The 22940-nt window shown below is 45.6% G+C and overlaps 1 protein-coding gene and 1 long non-coding RNA gene across 6 annotated transcripts in view; one reads left to right on the forward strand and one right to left on the reverse strand.

Annotated features, from left to right (window-relative positions):
• BCL2L1 (BCL2 like 1) overlaps positions 1-22940 on the forward strand; it is a 50136-nt gene that overhangs the window by 20092 nt on the left and 7104 nt on the right. The window lies entirely within an intron of this gene.
• LOC121478043 lies at positions 412-21634 on the reverse strand. Its single transcript, XR_005984405.1, has 3 exons — positions 21346-21634; positions 15134-15199; positions 412-1069 (listed from the first exon to the last, which is right to left on the reverse strand). It is a non-coding gene; the product is annotated as an uncharacterized LOC121478043 (long non-coding RNA).

The raw sequence follows: 22940 nt of genomic DNA on the forward strand, positions 1-22940 counted from the left end.
ACTTTGGGGATGTAGCCTACTTAATAATAATAATAAAATAAAATTCAAGCACACACACGACCTTGGGATTGTCCCAGATTGCATAGAATAGTCCAGAATTTGTTGGGTCCCTCACCACCTCATCAGCTAGGCTCCTAGACTGAAGCAGCATGATCTCTTCTTTCTCATTTACCAAAAGAGCCAGTCTAGTAGGGAGGAGCCTGGCTCTTGCCTCAACCCCTTGGTGACGGACCCAGCCAACTTTGTTTCAAAGGGAACCTTTTCCCCAGAAGATTTATTAACTGAGATATTGCCATTGAAGACCCAGTTCTTCTCTCAAGACACTTTGACCTGAATTAGAGAGGGACAACATAATGTGCATGAAAAGAGATCTTGTGAAACCCACCAATAAATGCTAAATGCCAAGTAAGAGAAGCACATCACAGCAAAGGGACTGTTAGAGCTGGGACTTAGTGTAGTCAGGAAAAAGGAGGGCTAGTGATCCCAGCAGGGGGTCCATGTTAGCTAAGATATACCAGCTGGGATGGACTCTCAAAAAGAGACCCATTAGCAGTAGTAGTCCAGTTTGGACTGTGTGTGTGTGTGTGTGTGTGTGTGTGTGTGTGTGTGTAGAAAGGCCCTTTTGTTTGTTTATTTGTTTTTTTAGAAAGTCCCTTCTTAGGTGATAAAGCCAAAAAGGTCAGCTGAAGCCAAATTTGTGGGAGCCTTGGGTGCCAAGGAAAGATTCTGAGGCCCTCCTCGGCAGCCTTGGTATCCTAATAGATGAGTCATTGCCAAGCATAGAGGCCCATCCTGGCTGCCTATTGGTCCCCAGGTAGCAGTGCCAGCATATGAAATGGGAGCCAGGACCTTGAACTGACAGTGAGCCTAAGAGTAAATGTGGGGCATTAGTCAGTGCAGACTTTGGCCATCCTAAGTGCATTCATTCATTTTAGTGATTCAGCAAATGTTTATTGGGCACCATTTACATGCCAGTCCTTGTGCTAAGTACTGAGGGTGCTGTGATGAACAAGACAGTCCAGGATGCTGCTGTCACAGAACTCTTCTATTAGTGGGGGAGATAGCTAGCCTGAAAAACAATTAAGATGATTTTAAAAAGAAGGTTAAACAATGTAAAGAAAATGAAACTGAATAAATAAATAAAATCTTTTAAAAAGGGGGCGGGGGGCAGCCCAGGTGGCTCAGCGGTCTTTAGCCCAGGGCGTGATCCTGGGGACCCGGGATCAAGTCCCACGTTGGGCTCCCTGCATGGAGCCAGCTTCTCCTTCTGTCTGTGTCTCTGCCTCTCTCTCTGTTTCTCATGAATAAATAAATAAAATCTTTAAACAAAAAAAAAAGAAAGAAAGAAAATGAAACTGAGTAATGGATTACCTAGGGAAGCAACTTTTTATACAGGGAGCTCAAGGAAAGCATCTCCAAGGAGGTGACATTTGACCTGAGAGTAGTTTAGGAGAAAAAGCCAGGCTGGGAAGATTTGAAGCAAAGATTTTGCAAACAGAAATGCAAGGCAGGGTTGAACTTGGCTTTTCCAAGCTTTGGGCCAATGCAGATTCTGAGCTCTGACACTGGCATGCCAGTCTGGGCCTTTGTTTCCCTTGGAAATGTTAGAGATGAAGATGATCTTTACATCTCCCTCACAGAGATCCAAATGAAATAATGGAGGGTGCCTGCGTGGCTCAGTCAGTTAAGCATTTGCCTCTGGCTCAGGTAATGATCCCTGGTTTCTTGGATTGAGCCTCACTCGGGCTCCTGCTCATCTCCCTCTCCTTCTGCCTAATGCTCCCCTTGCTTGTTCTCTGTCAAATAAATAAAATCTTTAAAAAGGCGGGGGGATAATGGTAACTGCCATTTACTGGAGCACATAGCCAATGTTAGGTATGCTATGCAATTTCTCATTTCATTCTCCCACCCAGCCTGTGTGGTAAGTAAGTGGTCTGTTGGCCCTGGTTTCTTTTCCAGTGAGAAAACAAGTTTGGAGTAGTGAAGTTCCATGCACGGGATCCTGCAGCTTATACAGGAGAACCTGGATTCACATCCAGATTGGTCTGGCTCTAAAACCAGAATTCTTTCCATTGCCCCACCTTTGGAATAAATGAAGCATTGTTAGTTCAGAATGTACAGAAAGCCACTTAGCAAAAGGGGAGTTGGGTAATCATCTTGGGATAAGGGTCTTGAAAGATACCGACTATCCTTGCCAACTGAGAGGATTCTTTTTGCTTATCTTCAGGAGGATGCCCCAAAGCCTTGGGTTACTGTTGGCCTTTGCCAGAGGCATGTTCGGACTTAACCAGCTGAGTATCCCCCAGTTTCCTGCTTTTACCATCTCAGCTGCTGGTCAGGAGGTTTGGGAAGGTGACATCATCTAGCTGAATCAGCTGCCTCTTCTAGACACATTAACAGGAACTGAAAATCATTGCCCCTTCCTTTCTGCTCTGCAAGTTTCCTCAGAACGAGCCTGGAGTACAGGTATTCCACCTGTCCACAGGGGTTTGGCTGGAACAGTGCTTTCCACTGTTAGACAGTTGGAGGGACGCACAGTGGTTTAGCATCTACCTGCAGCTCAGGGTGTGATCCCAGGGTCCTGGGATCGAGTCCCACATCGGGTTTCCTGCAGGGAGCCTGGTTCTCCCTCTGCCTGTCTCTGCTTCTGTTTGTGTCTCTCATGAAATAGATGAATATAATCTTAAAAAAAGAAATAGAGAGTTAGAACGTTCATTTACTTGGAGAAAGCTGTCCCGAAGGCTTCTCAAGCTAAAGGATCAGTGTGTCCTTGAGGGATAAAGGGATTCATAGGAGAGTCCAGGTGCCTCCCTTCCACCTTCATTCAGCCCTGTGACCTCTGCAAGAACTCCTGACCCTGCTGATCTCTTTTGCATAGGCCTAGCAGGATAGGATGGGTAAACAAAAAAATGTTATTTGTGGACTTGGCCCTATAGCATTTAGAGTCTGGTCAAGAGGACAGAAAACTTAGATTCCAATGCAGAGCAGCCACCACACTATACTCTATTGGATACCAGCCTCCACCCCTTGACCAGTGACCATAAAGGAAAAAAATAAGTGAAATACATTTAAAAAAGAAAAAAATCAGAAGAAAGTTATAAAAAGATGGTTCAGTGCCAGGTGAATAGGACAACAGATGGCTTATTTGCTTTGTGACTTTGCTTCCCTCAGCTTCTACTGTTTTCATGTGTAAAACAGATTTCACCAGGGTGGTGGCTCCTTGGGTCATTAGAATATTACATAACACATGTAAAGCATTCAGCAGTGCATCCAGCTCCTGGGGAGTATTCAATAAATGGTAGACCTTGAGTAAGGTCAGGGAGGGCTTCCTGGAAAAGGTGGGCTTGGAGCTTGGATATACTGGATAGATGCTGATAGTCTGCTGTGTAATCTTTGACAATTGACTTTACTTCCCAGAGCCTTGGTTTTCTCTGTAAAATGTGGGTCCTGCTAGAACCCACTTCATAGGGCTACTGAGGGGATTAATGAGGTGCTATATTAATAATGAAAACCACTGAATAGAGTCCCTCTCCATTATGTGCTATTGCTATTTCTTATTTGGCCGGGGAACTACCCTAAGTAAAGACTGGAAATAGGATGTGGGAAGGCCTAGCTGTTGTTCATTCCTACTCTCATCTGGGTGACTTGGTCGGCTGTCTCTGCGTCTGCCCTTGCCTCCCTCTAATCTGTTATCCATATAGCAACCAGTGATCTTTTAAAAATAGAAGTCAGGGGCAGCCCAGGTGGCTCAGCGGTTTAGTGCCGCCTTTGGCCCAGGGCGTGATCCTGGAGACCCAGGATCGAGTCCCACGTTAGGCTCCCTGCATGGAGCCTGCTTCTCCCTCTGTCTCTGCCTCTCTCTCTCTCTCTCTCTCTCTCTCTCTCTCTCTCATGAATGAATAAATAAATAAAAATAGAAGTCAGATCCTTTGTTCTTCAGTACAAGACCCTGCGATGACTTGTCACTCACGAGAATAAAAGCCAAAGTGTATACAGAGCTGATAGAGGACAGTTCCTTAGGAAGAAGTGCCCTAGGCGTATTCCTTCTCAGAAGCAGCCCTGGTCCCTTGACCCTGTGTGTGTGTGTGTGTGCGTGCGTGTGTGCAGGCACAAGTGGATGACACAATGATGATGCTCTGCACCCAAGACATTTCACAGTAAGGAAGGACATTGACCACTGCCTCGGGGCTCTTGAAAGTCATCAGGGCTGAGAAAGCTAAGGGCACTCAGGAAGGCCTTCCTCTGTATCTGAGTCATTTCCTGAGAGATATTGGTCATTCATTCATTTGTTCATTAACAAATATTTATTGAGTGCCTGTCATGCATTAGGCGTTGAGCTATAGGTTGGGACTACAATGTGAACAAACGAAAGCCCCTGTTTTCACTGTATAAGTGAGAGCAGAAGCAGGAAACTAATAAAAAACTGGACGAGTGAGCAGGAGCAGGAGCAAGAGACCAGTAAGAAGCCAGGTGGGTGGCAGTGGTGGTTTGTACCAGGGTGGAGGTGTAGCAGAAGTGGTGAGAAGTGGTCAGAGCTTTGATAGAATTTAAAGGTCGGGCCAATTGGATTTGCAGATGATTGGATAAGAGGTGTGAGACAGGAGTCCAAGTTTTTGGCTTGAGCAACTGGAAGGAGATTGCTACCACTTAATGAGAAGGGGAAGATGTCATGGCCAATAGTAAGTAGTTTCCTGAAAGGACTGTGGAGTCAGACTGCCTGCATTCAAGTCTTAGTTTGCTTGCTGTTTGACTTTTGGCAAGTGTTTGATTTCACCAAGCCTCAGTTTCCTCAAATGTAAACCTCCTGTCTGGGCCATTTAGGTGCTGTGAAAACTAAATGGGGGTAATTTTTCTGAAGAGCTTCAGATACTGCATGGCATCTAACGAGTCCTCAGTAAGAGTTAGCTTGTGGAGGGCAGGGAGTCCCATGACCAAGCAGGCAGCAGGTCCCACCCCACCTACACCACCCCCTCAAGGAGCCCACTCTCCAAGAGGCAGCTCAGACACCATCTGTCCAGCAGAGAAAAGCCACAGGGAGACAGCTTTCAGGGAGCATTAGATAGATGAGCCCTTCCCAAGAAACTTAATCTCATTCTCAGCAGGTGCTAATCCTAACAGCCTCCCTTGGTATCTGAGCCCAGCCCACCCAGTTCCTTTTCCACCCCCACCGTGAGTCCCAGACCCTCTTCCCCTTCTCACCAGCTCCAACTGTCACCAGCACACTTCCTTACCAGATGGAGAGGCTTACCAGTAGGAGGAAGCTGCCATCTATCCGCCTGAGCCGAGTCCCTCACATTTATCAGGTCACCAAGGGCTTCAGGTGCCACCTGTCCAGAGCCCCACCCCCACCCCCAGGTGCCAGTTCCTGGGCGTGGTGCTTGATCCAGGCGGATCCAGGCTGGAGCCAGCTGGAGCTGAGGACTCCCATTGTGCCCCAGCTGCTGCCTGCCCTCCCACCCACAGGCGGAGAAACAGGCTTAACCCTTTGGATACCACACATGTAGCCAGTTAGTGGTTGCAGTTCTGACTCTGAGTTTTGCACTATTCCAGCACACCATTTTTCTTTATGAAAGTTATCAGAAATACAACAGAATATGTAATACATATATATATAAAGTTTCAAGAATGGGAAAAATGATCACCTGTAAACTTATGCAATTTAAGAAATCAAACATTTATGAACACCTTTGAACTTCTGTGTGCCTGTCTCTAGCCATCCCCTACCCATTCTCACTGAGATTTGGGTTTATTGTTCCCTTGCATTTTATTTTATTTTGTTTTGTTTTGTTTTTGTATTTATTTATTTATTTGTTTGTTTTTAAAGATTTTATTTATTTGTTTAGAGAGAGAATCCCAAGCAGACTTCCCCTCTCCCCCTCCACACAGGGCTCCATCCCGCAACCCCAAGATCATGACCTGAGCCAAAATCAAGAGTTGGACACTCAACAGTCTGAACCATCCAGGCGTCCCTCTCTTGCCTTTCAAAAAAATATATAGGGCAGCCCGGGTGGCTCAGCAGTTTAGCGCTGCCTTCGGCCCAGGGCATGATCCTGGAGACCCGGTTTTGAGTCCCACATCGGGCTCCCTGCATGGAGCCTGCTTCTCCCTCTGCCTGTGTCTCTGCCTCTCTCTCTCTCTCTCATGAATAAATAAATAAAATCTTTAAAAAAATATATATATATATATATATTTTTTTTTTTTACCATATGTATTCTGCATGCTTTCCAGGTTTATTTCAATATTATACTGTGTGTATATTCATATGCAATTTGCTTTTTTTTTTATTCAACATTGCAACATTGCAAGATCCATCAGTGTTAAGTGTATAGCTGTAGTTTGTTCATTTTCATATCCCCTTGTATGATTATGTCTCACAATTTATGTATCCATTCTACTGTCAGTAGTTATTTGGGTTAGTCCCTTGTTTTTCCTATTTCAAATGCAGTTTTGAACATTCTATGTATGTCTCCCCACATGCACATGTTCTCCTTCACAGCAGTTCAGAGACTAGTTTGCCCATCAGAATCACCAGAAGGGTTTGTTTTTTGGTGTGTTTTGTTTTGTGTATATTTTTAAGTAATCTCTACACCAACATGAGGCTCGAATTTACAACCCCTAGATAAGAGTCTCATGCTCTCTCGATTGAGCCAGCCAGGCACCCCATGAGAATCATTGCTCTAGGGTGTACACCCAGGAATAGAATAGCTTGATGGAAAGTAATGTCTGGATTGCTTTCCTATGTGTTTGTAAGAGTTTACACTGCCACCAGCAGCATATGAGTTTCCATTGCTTTACATCTCAAATGTTTGATACGGTCGGACCTTAAAATTTTTATAGAGCTAGTAGGTGTGAGATGGTATCTTGTGGTTTTAATTTGCATTTCTCATATTACAAGTGGGGTAGAGAATCTTTCCTTCTATTGACCATTCATGTTTCCTCTTTTGTAAATACTTGTGCAAGTCTTTGCTCTATTTCTTTTGATTGGCTTTTTCTTAGGGATTTGTAGAAATTCTTTATATATTCTGAATATTAGTCTTTTGTCTACATGTGTTATAAATATAGGCTCTCAGTTTGTAGATTGTCTTTTCACCTTCTATATGTGTCTTAATTAGAAATTATTAATTTAATCTGATTTAGTGTTTTCTTCCATGATTTATACCTTTTACATTTTGTTGAAGAAATCTTTCCTGAACATTTGGTCCTAAAGACATTTTCGTATTTTTTCTTCAAAAAGTTTTAAGGTTTTACTTTTCACATTTAAGTCCTTAATAGATCTGGAATGGACTCTCATGTCACCTTAATATTTTTGTTGGTGGGATACTTTTATTTCAGTAGGTTTCTTTTTTTTTTTTTTTTAAGATTTTATTTATTTATTCATGAGAGACACAGGCAGAGGGAGAAGCAGGCTCCATGCAGGGAGCCTGATGTGGGACTCGATCCCAGGTCTCCAGGATCATGCCCTGGGGCTGAGGGCAGGCGCTAAACCACTGAGCCACCGGGGCTGCCCTTCAGTAGGTTTTAAACATCTACAAATCTGAATTATTTATACCTTGAGTTGTAGCTAGAGCTTATTATGTACACTGCATTAAAATTTCATACTGAACAAAGGTGCCCTCTTTGGGAAAGAGTTTTGATCACATTTAAAGCCCTTCTAAGATTTTTTTAAATTTTTCATATTTTAAATATAATAATATATTAATATAATAATGGTATTATGGTTATGATTCTTTTCTCTCTAATATTCCTTATATTTAGACGCCTGAGTGGCTCAGTGGTTGAGCCTTTGGTTCAGTGGTGATCCCGGGGTCCTGGAATTGAGTCCCGCATCATGATGGCTCCCCTTCCGGGAGCCTGCTTCTCCCTCTGCCTATGTCTCTGCCTCGCTCTGTGTGTCTCTCATGAATAAATAAATAAAATCTTTTTTTAAAAAGATATGCAGGGCAGGGCATCAAAAAGCTGCATAGTATTCCATATCTGGTACTGTCCTCTACTTTATTTAACCAGTTCCCATTGGTAGGCTATTTATTGAGTACCTACCACATGTAAGATGCTATACAAAAGGCCAGGGAAACATTATTTTTCCCATTGTCCAGATTAGAAAACTGAGAATAGGGGTGCCTGGGTGGCTCAGTCAGTTAAGCGTCTGTCTTTGGGTCAAGTCATGATCCCAGGATCCTGAGATTGAGTCCTACATCAGGCTCTCTACTCAGTGGGGAGTTCCCTACTCAGTGGGGAGTCTGCTTTTCCCTCTCCCTCTGCCTGCTGCTCCCCCTACTTGTTCTCTCACGCTCTCTCTCTGTGTCAAATGAATAAATAAAATCTCTTTTTAAATGAAAAAAAAAAAAAAACCTGAGAATAAAACAAGTTAAATAATAGTCCTGAGGTCAGCAGCCTGGATGGCTGAGCGGTTTAGCGCCACCTTCAGCCCAGGGCGTGATCCTAGAGACCCGGGATCAAGTCCCACATCAGGCTCCCTGCATGGAGCCTGCTTCTCCCTCTGACTGTGTCTCTGCCTTTCTCTCTCTCTCTGTTTCTCATGAATAAATAAATGAAATCTTAAAAAAAAGTCCTGAGGTCAAATGCAAATAACAACAGAATCCAAATCCAATCTATTAGACTTAGAAGCCCTCACTCACTCACTCTGGTGTCCATGTATTTCCCTTGGCTCTCTCTGCCTCTTCCACTTGTCCATATTGTTTGGTGCTTTCTCTGGAGGGTGAGTCTGGCTTCTCCAGCTCATGCTGAATGCTTTAGAGGAAAGGGCCCTTTAGCTTCCATTTACCCCATATCCCCCACCCCTACTCCTAGTGCTTAGCACAGGGTAGCCAAAGAGCAGGCTGCCATGTGACACTGGAGGGTTGGCAATGGCCCCCACTAATACTGCCTCAGAAAAGACTCATCTCCCAATTGTGTAACAAGTGTTCTTTGAATACCTGATCTGTGCTTGTTGCTCCAGTGGGAAAGGAATATAAACTATAGACCTAGCTTTCAATAATTTAGATTATAAGACCACAAATAACAAAGTAAATGGAAGACTAAAAGGATCAGAAGAGTTCATAGGAGAAGAGAAGTATAACATAATAGTAGCAAACAGTCATGGAACACAGTAGGGTTCCATGACCATTTTATAAACATAGACCCTGAGACTCAAGAGTTTGAGTATGAAGTCCAGAGTTGTATAGCAAATAGGTGTTAGAGTGAGGGTTCTGTGCTGGGTGGCTTGGGAGCTCCCAGTAAAGGACGTCTGGAAGGATGGGCCTCATATGGACAAGAAGGGAGGTCAAGATGTAGGCCGAAAGGCTGAAAGGTGGAGCTGTAATATTCCTAAGATATTATGGCTTACACCTTTAAGCTCTCCTTCTGAATGTGGGGAAACCCAGGCCAGGGTCATAAAGTAATAGCACAGGATCATATAGGTTCATCTAGTGTTTCTTTGTGTCCATACATTATCTCATTGAGCCTCCGACTATGCTAGGAAGCAGAGAAGGTCCTACCATGGAGGGAACTGGGGTCTTCTGACTTGAAATCCCAAGTCCTTTCCAGCATCCATGCCCCCTCCACATTTCTATAGTGGGACAACACAGTCTTTGCAATCAGATAGACCTGGGTTTGAACCACCTCCATTTTGTGTCTCTAGAATCTTAAGGTTTGCAAACTAGGGTGATTCTGGGTACAGAAAAAGCCCTTTGGGAGGCAAGCATATGGTAAGGGATGAATGACATAAGGGAGACATAATAACACTAAAGTTCCTGTAGTGCTTTTTTTTTCAATTCACTTTCCAGTCTTTGGTTTACATATGAAGAAAGTGAAGTGATTTGCCCAAGATCACACAGTGAGTTAATAAAAGGCAACCTTGGGATTAGAACTCAAGTCTCTTGTCTCCTAAGAGACTTTTTCCTTACACAACACTACACCCTTGAGAAGGCTGAAGGGAAAGGCCTAGGGATAGGATCACAGTACTTTGGAGCTAGAGAGATCATCTAGTCCATTGTCCACACTTGACAGATGATGAAAGTGAGGCCCAGAGTCCTCAGTTGACATGTCTGCAGCCAGATGGAACTACCACAGAGCAGGAGTAAATCCACATGTTCTGACTCTAAAGTCCCAGGATCTTTTTACGCTACCATGCAAAACTTCCAAATTGCTAATTTTCTGTGCAGATCTAAAAAGCTCATTCCAGTGCCAATAATTTACAATAGGAACAACTGTTTAGTTTTAGGAGTTTTTTTTTTTTTTCCCAAATAGAGTCTCATTCTCTTTCTTTCTCTCTCTTTTTCTCAATTCTTAGGGCAATACATTAGAAGAGGAGAGGGAAAAAGCTTCAGTAGAAGTAGAAAAAAGATAAACATTTGATAATCTCTGAAATCTAGGGAGGTCCTCAACGCCAGGAAATAATTTAGAGGCCAGCCCTCTCATCTATCCCAGCCAGTTCACCATTTGCCCTGGCCTACTCACAACAGGCCTTCAGAAGGACCACCTTCCCTTGGCAGCTGCATCTGGTGAACACCAACGGAAATCCCTGGTATTTTTCTTTGCATGCAACCAACCATGGAGATGTAGGTCAGGCATTGCTGGCCTGGCAGTTACAACAGCAATAGCTTTACCCTCTGCACCTGCAGCCGTGTTTGCTGAGCCTCATGAGGATGAGGAAAGGATATTCCTCTCCAAACAGGGACTGATTCCTCAAGGGCCCATGTGGGTGGAGCTGGCTGGGACTCAGGAGGGTGCTGGAGAAGACCATCTGGAATGTGGGGACTAAGAGGGTGGCTCTCTGTCTCATTCCCCCTGAACGTCTGCTGTCTGCTATGCCTAGTGGCACAATTGGCAGTACCTCTGCTCTACTCAGCTTAGAGTCATCATCACTGACAGAGGAGGCTGGGAAGGTCCCATCCAACCCCTTGAGTTCAGCTGGGCCCCAGGTCTGCACCTGAACCCCCATGCCAGTCTGGTGTTTACGGGATTGAAGCTGCTACCCTTTGGGACCCAGCCTGTTTTCATTTCTGCTCTCAGCTGTCTAGTCTCCATGGACCTCACCTACAGGTTTGTGCGTGCCCATCCCCTGCAGTGCAGTCCCATGAGACTCCTCCAGCCTGGCACACTCTTCTTTGGCCTTTGTTCTTTCCAGCAGAGCCTCCAGTTCTGTGTCTGGCTCATAGGAGAGCTTTTCTGGCCCCTCAGATACACTTTGTTGGTTCAACCTAGCTGTATCCCTTCCCAAGGGTTGGTCGCTTTGTGTATACTCGAGGTTTGGGGCAGGGGTGTGTGTGTGTGTGTGTGTGTGGTTTTAGAGCACTGAGGGGTTATTTGTGTGTCTGCTCTGGGCTGACCTCCAACTGGCTGGCTGCTTCTATCCTTAGTTTTCTCCTGTTCTGGACCTCACACGTCTCTTTTGTAAAGGTGTGGGACCAAGATCAATACATGTACCATTGACCTTCAAGGTAATTTACAGGTGATATGCAAATGGACTTTTTAAAAAAATAGTGTTTATTTTATATTGATTTCCATATATGGCAAATGTTATTGGCCTTTTAGTTATAGTAACAATAACGTAAGTTGCTTTTTCATTTCATTTATTCATTTAACAAATACTAAGTATCTTACTCCGTGCCAAGCACCATTCTAGCTATTAGAAATAATCTGCCTTTGTGAAGTTTATATTCTAAAAAGATAGAGTGATTAGGAGGAATGGAGGGTGGCTAGGCAGCATTAGGGGAAGTTGTTTTTTGTGGAGGGGGGAGATTTGTTTCTCATTTTAAGAGTGATTGGGAAAGCCTTTTCTTTAAAAATAAAACTTTTTCTTTTTTTTTTTCAAGATTTTATTTATTTATTCATGAGAGACAGAGAGAGAGAGAGAGAGAGGCAGAGACACAGGCAGAGGGAGAAGCAGGCTCCATGTAGGGAGCCCGATGTGGAACTCAATCCCGGGACTCCACGATTACACCCTGAGCCGAAGGCAGATGCTCAACCGCTGAACCACCCAGGCGTCCCAAGGGAAAGGCTTTTCTAAGATCATGCACATACACAGAGATTTGCATGATCTGAGGGAATAAAATCATGTACCAATCTGTGGTAAGAACATTCCAGACAAAGGGAACAAGTACAGAGGCCCCAAGTTGAGAAGGATATGCTTGGCATGTTTGAGGAAGAGCAGAGGAGGTGAGTGTGGCTAGAACAGAGTGAGCAGAGGAGAAAGTGATAGAAGGTGAAGATTTATGTGAGCCAAGGTGGGATACTGGCTCCTCCTCTAGATGAAATGGGAAGGCAGTGGAGTGTTTTGACTAGATAAATTGTGGCTTCTCTGGTGAAGGACCCTAGAGGGCGGTAAGAAGCTGGGAGGACAATAAGGAGGTTGTTACAACAATGTAGGCAGAAAATGGTGTTGGCTTGAACCAAATGACAGCGGTGGAGGTGGTGAGAAGTGGCGGGAGTCTGGATAAGTTCAAAGGAATTTGCTGACAGATCAGAACTAGGGATGGGGATGACTCCAAGTGTTCCAGGCTTCAGCACCTGGAAGGATAAAACTACGATCATTACTAAGAAGGGGAAAGATTGCAGGGACACCTTTCTGGCTCAGACGGTGGAGCATGTAGCTCTTGATCTCAGGGTTGTGAGTTTGAGCCCCACATCAAATGTAGAGATTACTTTTAAAATAAAATATTTTTTTAAAAATAAATAATAAAAAGGGAAAAGATTGCAGAAAGAATAGGGTTCTTCTTGGGGAATGGAGACAAGGGATTGAGAATTTTTAATACATTTATTTAAAATTTTTTAAGTGGGGTAGCCCAGGTGGCTCAGCGGTTTAGCACCGCCTTTAGCCCAGGGTGTGATCCTGGAGACCCGGGATCAAGTCCCACATCAAGCTCCCTGCATGGAGCCTGCTTCTCCCTCTGTGTGTAGGTGTGTGTGGGTGTGTGTGCATGTCTCTTTCTCTGTGTCTCTCATGAATAAATCTTAAAAAAAATTTTTTTTTTAAAGATTTTATTTATTTATTCGTGGTAGACAGAGAGAGAGAGAGAGAGAGAAGCAGAGACACAGGCAGAGGGAGAAGCAGGCTCCATGCAGGGAACCCGATGTGGGACTCGATCCCAGGACTCCAGCATCACGCCCTGAGGTAAAGGCAGACGCTCAACCACTGAGCCACCCAGGCGTCCCATCTTAAAAAAATTTTTAAGTGAATCAATTGATAGAAAAATGTTAATGACAGCAATGATCCATGGATAAGGCCAAATAGCAATGGCTGAAAATGTGGATAGTGTGGGCCAGATGTGTCTGTGCTTTCCTTCAACTCTAAAAGGCTGCTTTGGTGATTTCAGCCCTTGCAGAATTCATGAAGAATGGGAACTTGAGACTCAGACTAGAATGTAATCAATGCAGAAGGGATGACAGGAGATGAATACCTTGGGTCAGGCTTACCCCTTGGAACGACTTGGGAAGCTCTTGCATACATCCTGGCTCGCAGGCACTGCCTCATTCACTCACTCACCCACTGGGCATCTTCTGCTTAGTAGGCCCTGGACGGGGCACAGTTCTGATGCCCCTGCTCTCCTAATATAAAGCAAGATCTTCAGCTCCACCCCCATCCGGGCCTGGCTACTCTGTGGTCCTGCAGGTCCCTAGTGGTTGAGTCATGTGTCTGTTGAAAGTGGGCGGCCACAGTGTAGGCAGGCCCTGCCCTTTCTTTGTCTCTGTCCAGCCCCTGCCTTCCTCCTCTCATTGCCATCCACCCTTGAAGCCTGGAGAGCAAATAAATGGCTTTGCTTCCCAGAGAGAAATGATTTTGTCTCTTTCTACATCCCATATAGTTTCCATAGTTATCAAGCTGGGGAAAAAAATCCCCAAAGGCCTCTTCCCTTGCTTTTTGTAGGTGAAAAATAAGGCCAGAGAGACTAGCAACTCCCCTAGCCCACAACCAATCCATCTGTAAATCCTTTCTGCTCTACTTTTTTTTTTTTAAAGTATACCTATCCTGGGGCTTGAACTCATGACCTTGAGATCAAGAACTGTATGCTCAGGGATCCCTTGGTGGCGCAGGGGTTTAGCGCCTGCCTTTAGCCCAGGGCGTGATCCTGGAGACCCGGGATCAAATCCCACGTCGGGCTCCCGGTGCATGGAGCCTGCTTCTACCTCTGCCTGTGTCTCTGTCTCTCTGTCTCTCTCTCTGTCTCTCTCTCTCTCTCTGTGACTATCATAAATAAATAAAAATTTAAAAAAAAAAAAAAAAAGAACTGTATGCTCCGTGGGGCACCTGGGTGGCTCAGTGATTGAGCGTCTGCCTTTGGCTCAGGTCGTGATCCCAGATCCTGAGATGGAGTCCCTTATCAAGCTCCTCATTGGGAGCCTACTTTTCTCTCTGCTTATGTCTCTGCCTCTCTCTCTGTGTCTCTCATAAATAAATAAATACAATCTTTAAAAAAAAAAAAAAAAACAATGGGAAGCCCAGGTGGCTCAGCGGTTTAACACCGCCTTTAGCCCAGGGCATGATCCTGGGGACCCCGGATCGAGTTCCACCTCAGGCTCCCTGCATGGAGCCTGCTTCTCCCTCTGCCTCTCTCTCTCTCTCTCTCTGTCTCTCATGAATAAATAAATATAATCTTAAAAAAAAAAGTATGCTCTACCAACCTCCTTTCTACTTTTTTTTTTTTAAGATTTTATTTATTCATGAGAGACACAGAGAAATAGGCAGAGACACAGGCAGAGGGTGAAGTAGGCTCCATGCAGACAGCCTGATGTGGGACTTGATCCCAGGACTCCAGTATCACTCCCAGAGCTGAACCTCAGATGCTCAACCACTGAGCCACCCAGGTGTCCCTACTATTTTTTTTTTAAGATTTATTTATTTATTTATTTGCATGCACGTGAGCGGGCAAAAGGGGGGGGGCAGTGAGGGAGGATGAGGGAGAGGCAGAGGGAGAGAGAGAAGCAGACCACCCCACTGAGAGGGAGCCCAACACAAGGTTTGATCTCAGGACTCTGAGATCATGACCTGAGCCAAAGGCAGACGCTTAACTGACTGAGCCACCTAGTTGCCCCTCTACTTTTAAAAATAAATTCTGAATCTGACTGCTTCTCACCAGCTTCCCTGCCCCTTTCCTGGCTAAATCACTGTCATATTTCTCTTGGATGACTACCTCACCTTCTCACCAGACTTCTTGCTTCCACCCTTGATCCTGGAGGTCTCTACCCAGCAGCCAGAGGGACCCTGTTAAAACAAAGTTAGATCATGTCCTCACAGTGTTCTCATGTCACCAAAGGACAAGACCAATTTCTTAAATGGCATTCAAGGCCCTGCATAGTCTGGCCCTTGGCTCCTGCCAGACCCCATCACTACCATTCTCCCATCATTCACTTCACTTTAGTCACACTGGCATTCCGGGAGTGCCCAAGTATGTTCCTGCCTTGGGGCTTTTACACTTGCTCTTCTCACTGCTTTCCTCAGATCCTTGTGATGCCTGTACCCTCAGTTCATTCAGGGCTCTGATCAAATGTCACCTCCTCAAGAAATTTCCCCTGACTACGAGTTCGGATCCTCCTGTCTTCTGTATTTCTGTCTAACCCTTTTCTCTCATTTATTTTTCTTCTTAGCACTTATCACCATGTGACACATTTATTTATTGCCTGTCTCTTCCCATAAAATTGTGAATTCATGCAGGTAGGAATTTTCATCCGATTTAGTCACTGATTTATCCCCAGTACTTAGCATTGTGCCTGGCATTTACTGGGTACTTAATAAAGATTGCTAGGATGAATGAGGGTCCAGAGCTAGCAGGGCAACTTGTCTGGTTCTTTCTGCAACCTCACAGCTCAACCCACAAAGGGATCATGATCTGTCTTAGAAAACTCAGATAAGAACTCCACCAGAGCTACTTAGTATCACTTCTATTTCCAAGATAATGGCAGATAAAGGGAAGGACTGGCCTTGCAGAGGCTGGGTTGGGGATGGGCTGTGTAAGGCTGTGTAACACACAAAACACCCAGGGAACCAGGGAGCATGCTGCCTTTTCTCTTCTGTGCCCTCAAAGTCATCTCAGACTTCCAGGGCCCAAAAATAGCAGATCCTCATGAAATAGTGGGCAGGTGCATGGGTGAAAGGGGGAAGGAAGGAAGAGCTTAGGAACATCCCTCTGCATCTGTTCTATTGCACTGGCAAATTTAATATGCTCTGGAGTCAGACCCCCTCACTTAGTAGCCAGTAATCTCAGGGAAAGGTCTCATCACCTCTCTGAGTCTTAGCTTCCTCGTAAGTAAAATGGGAACAACATTTACTTGCAAGATTTTGAGAATTCAAGCAGGAGCTCGGTAAATATTAGCTATTTTTATGTGTTTGTAGCTCTGAAAAATGAGATGCACCATCAGAAGCACAAATGAGGCCACTCTTTTTTAGCTATAAAAAAATAGCAATAGCTAACATTTATTGAATTCTGTGGACCATTTACTTCTTGCTACCAAGCCTGTGATAAAAGCACAGTGCTCTCACGTTTTTTTCTTCAAGAACTTATATTTATTTATTTATTTATTTATTTATTTATTTATTTATTTAGAGAGTGTGTGTGCACATGTTGGGGGGCAGGGGTACAAAAGCAGAGGGAGAGAGAGAATCTCAAGCAGAGTCTCTGCTGAGTACAGAGCCCAATGCAGGCTCCATCTTACCACCCTGAGATCACCAGATCTGAAATCAAGAGTCCAACGCTCAACTGACTGAGCCACCCAGGTGCCTCACAGTGCTCTCACTTTATAAGCAGGAACCCTGGCTTGGGAAGGTGAAGGGCCTTGCCCAAGGTCCCTTAAGTAGACAGTCACAGAGCTGAAGCTAAAACCTACATTGTCCTACTCCAGGAGTCCAGAGGTCTTGCAGAGGAGTCCCTTTACCTCCGCTGGGTCTCAGTTTCTCATCTGTTTAGGGAGGGAGTTGAACTGAACATCTCTGAATGCAGGATAATGACACATGAATTCTTGAGTGATCCACATGTCACATGGAGACAAGGTGGGCAGACAACAAGTTGCTTTGGGGCCTCCTGGCGGTAGTGATCTTCTGTGGTGTATTAGTGCTCTGGGTGTTGCCTGTGAACAGCAAACTTCCTGGTGGCTCCCACCCCCTGCATCACCCTGCTGCAGGCAGTAGTCCAGCTCTCCAAGAGCACCATCTGGGGCATCTTGCTTTTCTGTACCTTGAGGCAACTGATGGACTAGGGTGGGGAATTGAGAAGACTAGAAGGAACCAGAATGTAGGAAATGCAACCCAGCAGGAGCCTTCAGCTATGAGTTTTTGGTTACAAGGGGTATATGTGTGAGCATTCATATGTATGGGGGGGAGGGAAGAGTGTTGCAGGGATTTGCTCCCATACTCAAATCCTCCAGAGCTGTTGCCTTCTGCTGTGGAATTCCAAACATTTCCGATCAGATAAAGGTGGCTGAAAATACCCGGGACTTGTTTGGACTAGTTGGAAGTGGTGCTGGGGTGAAGAGGTTGAGGCCATAGGGGCAGAGCCCAGCAAGATCTGGCCTCTCTGAGGAACTTGCCCTGGGTCACAGATGTACCCATTGCCCTTTTCCCCTATAGAATCCTACAGATTTAAGGGTAAGACCCAGCAGGCTTCTAGGTAGAAGAGGAGCAGACTCAGCGCTATGAGTCCTTCTACTCCAGAATGTTGCCTCTTACCTTCCACACTAATTACTGGGTCTTCTGAATACCCTTCAGAGACAGAACGCAGGTAATCACTCATCTATCCATGTGTGAGCTACTTTCATCTTCTTCATACTACAGCACTAGTAGGAGTCCTTCTGATGATCCCCTTCATTTTACAAATAAGGAAAGTCCCAGACTTTCCCAGTATCCCAAATAGGAGAATAGATTCAACTTAAGCAAGCCAGTGATAGACCTGGGACACAAAACCCACATCTCCTCAGTCTCTGCCTGGTATTCTCTTCTTCACAGCATGCAGCATTGATCAGCACCAGATGAGGTGATGAGGATAGCTTTGGGAAGAAAAGAGAAGGGAACAGCTGCTTTGGACCATGGAGTACTTGGAGACATAGACTCCAGAAAGAAGCAGAGTTTTAGGGAGAGGGTTAGCACCAGACACCAACTCCCTATTCTTTGTAGGCTGCTAACCCCAGGTTTCAGCACAATGCAGAAAATGCCTTTTCCAGAACCTTCCCATAAACTTCCTGTCCCTCTTCCTGAGCCTGAAAGAACTTGGTATCTGGGGAGTCCTAGTCACCTTGCCCAATCACCTGGTGTCTTGGGGCCTGGCCTCCTCCTAGTTTTGCCAGGCAGGGAGGATGGGAATGGAGAGAGAAAACTGGCCTTTCTTCCCTACCCTCCTCACTGTCCACCAGTCAGCCATACTCATCAATCAATATCTTCTCTGGGCCCAGCCCTAGACTAGGCCTGAGAGACAGAGCTCATGGTCAAAAATGAACAGTTTAAAGCAAAATAAGTCAGAGAAAGACAAATACCATATGATTTTATTCATATATGGAATTTAAGAAACAGTCATTGGGAGGAAAAAAGAGGCAAATCAAGAAACAGAACCTCAACTATAGAGAACTGAAGGTTGTTGGGGAGATGGGTGAAACGAAGTACGTTAAGGAGTGCACTTGTCGTGAGAAGCGCAGGGTGATGGAAGTCCTAAAGCACTATATTGTACACCTGAAACTAATATTATACTATATGTTAACTGGTATTTAAATAAAAACTTTTAAAAAAATGAACAGCTCATCAAACTGGCAAGAGAACTGAAAAAGACTTGGAGGCAGAAAGCAGGAGTCCTCCTTGAAGAAGTGACCTGGAAGTGAAGATTTAAAAGCTAAGTAGGAGAGACCTTGGCAGAGGGATTAGCATGGGCAAAGGTCCTGAGGTTGAAGAGAACATGGTATGTGAGGAATGAAGCAGCTTGGACCTAGACAAAGCTAAGGAAATCCTGCAGCGTCTTACAGACTCCAGAGAAAGCTCTAAGACACAAGTTGAACCCTAGTCTAATAATAAGAACAGTAATAATAGCGGGCATTTACTCAAAGTCTGCTCTGTGCCATGCATAGTTCTAAGAGCCTTACATGTATTACTGAATCCTCATCATGTTCTTGTGAAATAAGCACATCCTTAATCTCCATATTATAGATGATATCTGAAGCCAAAACATCTTAGGTCTAGTTGAAAGACTTACTGGGTACCTGCCTGCTTTACTCTGGCAGCCCAGCTTGGTAAACAGAAATAGAAGGTAATTTGTCACCAGCTTTGGCCTCATCCAAATAGCACTGCCAGGCCACCAATGAAGAAACTACTCAGAGAGAAGCACAACCTGGTCCACAGCCCACAGCTAGGCCAGCAAAGCTTCCTCTGCCAGCCTTCAGTGACTTCTTGGGCAGTCCTAGGGACAGAGTTGGAGGAAAAAGGACCAAACTTGATGCCAGCCAGTGGGAGGAGGTAGAGGGAAAGAGGCAAGTGTTTTCCAAGAAAGCTGTTCAAAAGTGAAGCACCCCACAAGAGTGTAAGCAGAAATGCCATAGAGATGAGATGCCATAGAGAATTCCCATGAGTATGGACCATCTGGAGTGAACTAGACCTACTATGTGACCTTGGCACTCCACCTTTCTGAACCCCATCTGGAAAATGAGGATGTAGGGAAAAGCTTTGTACATCACGTGGGAGATTGGATAGTTATAAGATCACTTTTGAGTCTCTGACTTTTTTCAAGGGTGAGCCTTGGTCCTTCTCACCCAGGACACTGGGAGAAAAATGAATGGCTGTCGTCATCTATTCTTGAGAAAATAGAGAATCACTAGGGATGGGATGAGAGAGTTGAGATGAGGGAGGGCTCGGAATTCCAGAGAATGAATGCATAGGAGCATGAAGCAGCCTCCCAGGAGCCATTAAGTAAGTGTTGGGCTCTAGAGCTAGACTTCTGTGTACAAATCCTATCTCTGCCATTTATGAACTTTATTTATTTTTTAAGATTTTATTTATTTATTCATGAGAGACACGGGGGGGGGGGGGGCGCAGACACAGGCTGAGGGAGGAGCAGGCTCCATGCAGGGAGTCTGACGTGGGACTCGATCCCAGGTACCCAGGATCATGCCCGGGCTGAAGGCTGCGCTAAACTGCTGAGCCACCGGGGCTGCCCATTTATGAACTTTATTGACCTTGGGATTGTCCCTCGAACTTTCTGTCCCTGTTAACTCATCTGTAACATGGAAAGTAACAATAGCACTTTGTGGGGTTATTGCAAGGGTTAAGTGAATTCGTATACAGAACTAAGCTCTTAGCACCATGCCTGGTACATGGTTAAGTGCTCAGTAAATATCAGTCATCCCTCCCAAGGAAGGAGGTTGTGAGCCCCTAAATGAACATCTGTGCCCCCCAATAAATGCTTTCTGAATTGTCTCTCTCAGCCTCTAAGACTAGCACCCTGGTTCTGAGCTGAGAAGATGAAGCGCCCACACTCGCACTGCTGAGCCTGATAGCTTTCTCAATTCCCCAGCGGAGGTGTTATCTCCTCCCGGCACAACCACTTCCTTTTCTGAGAAATGAGCACATCTGTCAGGCTTAGCTTCTGAGAACTAATGGTGAGGGAGGAGGCAGGGGAGGAGAAGCTGGCAGCTGACAGGGGCAGAGTTGGATAAAGATTAACATGAAGTTTGCTGTGAGGATATCCAAATATTCCCTAAAGCCCAGTTGGCTTGAGCCCCACAAGACACCCTCTTTAGCCAGTAACACTGAGGTCACCTTGCTTTACTAAGTGCTTTCATCCTCTGATCTTACCACCACTGTCTGTCTTAGGAGGTCAAAGTAGGAGAAAAAGAGGCTCCAAAGTAGAGAAGCTTGCTGTGTAGTGCCCACAGCTGGGTTGGCTAGACTGGTGTTACCCTAGTACAGTGTGGTCACCCATCTCTGCTTCTACCCTGACTGAGCTGGCTCTCTGAATTGCCTACATCCAAATCCAACCCCAGTCCCAGTAGAGGAAAGAGGCTGTGTTCCTTTCACATTGCTGAGGCCAATAGGTCCCCTGGGAAAGCTAAGGGAAGTGGATTCCAACCACAAACCTCACTTCTTCCTAGTCTCCGCCTGCACCTCCCCACCAAGAGAGTGATAAGGCCCCTCCACTTGCCCCATTCCCCCCCGCTTCCTGTCATCTCCCAGGGATCTCCCAACAAGGCCTCATTTATCTATGCAGCAGGCATGCATCAGTCTCTCCCTTAGGGAAACTGAGGCTAGCAGCAGAAAATGACTCTGAAAGTGACTCATGGCCTGCCCATGCAGGTCTGTGATGAGGCCAAGGAAAGGTATGGTGCTGATGTCTCTGGCACTTTCTCTGAGCTGCTAGGAGCCCCTTCCTCTTCTCCACCTACCTCTTTCCCAAAATAACCGAGCAGGAAGGAAGTGGTGGGGCTTAGCCATCCAGAGTCACCCTAGAGGAAGGAAGGGCCCGTCTGGCACAAGCACTTGTTCCCCTGCCGAAGCCAGGACGGAAGGGTTTCACTTTCCCTCCTGGTTTTCGTCACATCCTTTTCCTGTGGCACCCAGTTCCCCTCAGTTGGCTGGGGGCCAGAGCTCATTCATTCAGCTGGTGGCCTCGGGCAACCTTCCCCCTCCTAGAGGGACTCAGGACTATAGCCCTGGCCTGGAATATGAGGTTCGTTGCTGCATGTACTGGACCTTGCAACTGACTTCCATACATACCCTCTTTGGCCAGGTCTCTTGGTATCTCTGACCCTCAGTTTACCTGGGTGTAGATAAGGTCATCCTTCAGTTTTAGAAGTATATTCACCTGACGCATGATGGGGCCTTGAAAAGTTTTGTCCTTTTTTTTGGAGGGGGGCGGGGTAAGTATTGTCCTTTTGAAAGTGAACACAGTCCCATATGGAGATTGGGAGCAGAGACACTGGAGCCAGACTATTGGTGCAGGCAACCCAGCCACTGTGTGACCTTGGGCAAGTCACAGATCATCTGAGGGCTGCAGGTCCATCAGCTGTATGATGAGTTAACAGTACCCACTGCCTGACATTATGGAGACAGTTCAGTGAACGAATCCACCAGGATTAAGGAGAGGGCTTTCTTTGCAGGGTAAGTGCTCAGGAAGCATCTACTGTCACTGCCACTGTGTAGGTTAGATTCTCTGTGGGTAGGGACAGCAGGGACTGAGATGGCAGGATCAGACATCAATCAGAATGTGCAAGAGGCCAGAACTCAGACAAATCCCAGTCCCACCACTTCCTAGATAAGAGGGTAGATGAACTCTGAAGCCTCCGTTTTCACATCTGTAGAATGAAGCCATTGACAAATACAAGGATTAAATGAGTAGTCCTTCATTTGTCCATCTAAAATAGATTCATTTATGGCCTCCTGGTGACTCAATTGGTTGAGCATCCAACTTTTGATTTCAGTTCGAGTCATGATCTCATGGGTTGTGAGATCGAGCCCTGCATCGGGCTACATACTCATCAGGGGGTCTGCTAGAGATTCTCTCCCTCTGCCCCCCACTTGCCCTCATAACGTACGTGTGTGTGTGCGTGCGTGCGCACGCTCTCTCTCAAGTAAATGAATCTTTAAATTTTTTTTTAAATTTATTTATGATAGTCACACAGAGAGAGAGAGAGAGAGAGAGGCAGAGACACAGGCAGAGGGAGAAGCAGGTTCCATGCACTGGGAGCCCGACGTGGGATTCGATCCCGGGTCTCCAGGATCGCGCCCTGGGCCAAAGGCAGGCGCCAAACCGCTGCGCCACCCAGGGATCCCTCAAGTAAATGAATCTTTAAAAAAAAAACTTAGGGGCACCTGGGTGGCTCAGTCAGCCCAGCATCTGCCTTTAGCTTAGGTCATGACCCCGGGGTCCTGGGATCAAGCCCCACATCAGGGTCCCTGTTCACTAGGGAGAGAGAAGCAAGTTCTTGGATCATGACCTGAGCTGAAGGCAGACTGAGCCACCCAGGCCTCCAAAAATAAA

This window comes from Vulpes lagopus, chromosome 18 (genome assembly GCF_018345385.1).
Source record: "Vulpes lagopus strain Blue_001 chromosome 18, ASM1834538v1, whole genome shotgun sequence".
NCBI classification, from domain to species: Eukaryota; Metazoa; Chordata; class Mammalia; order Carnivora; family Canidae; genus Vulpes; species Vulpes lagopus.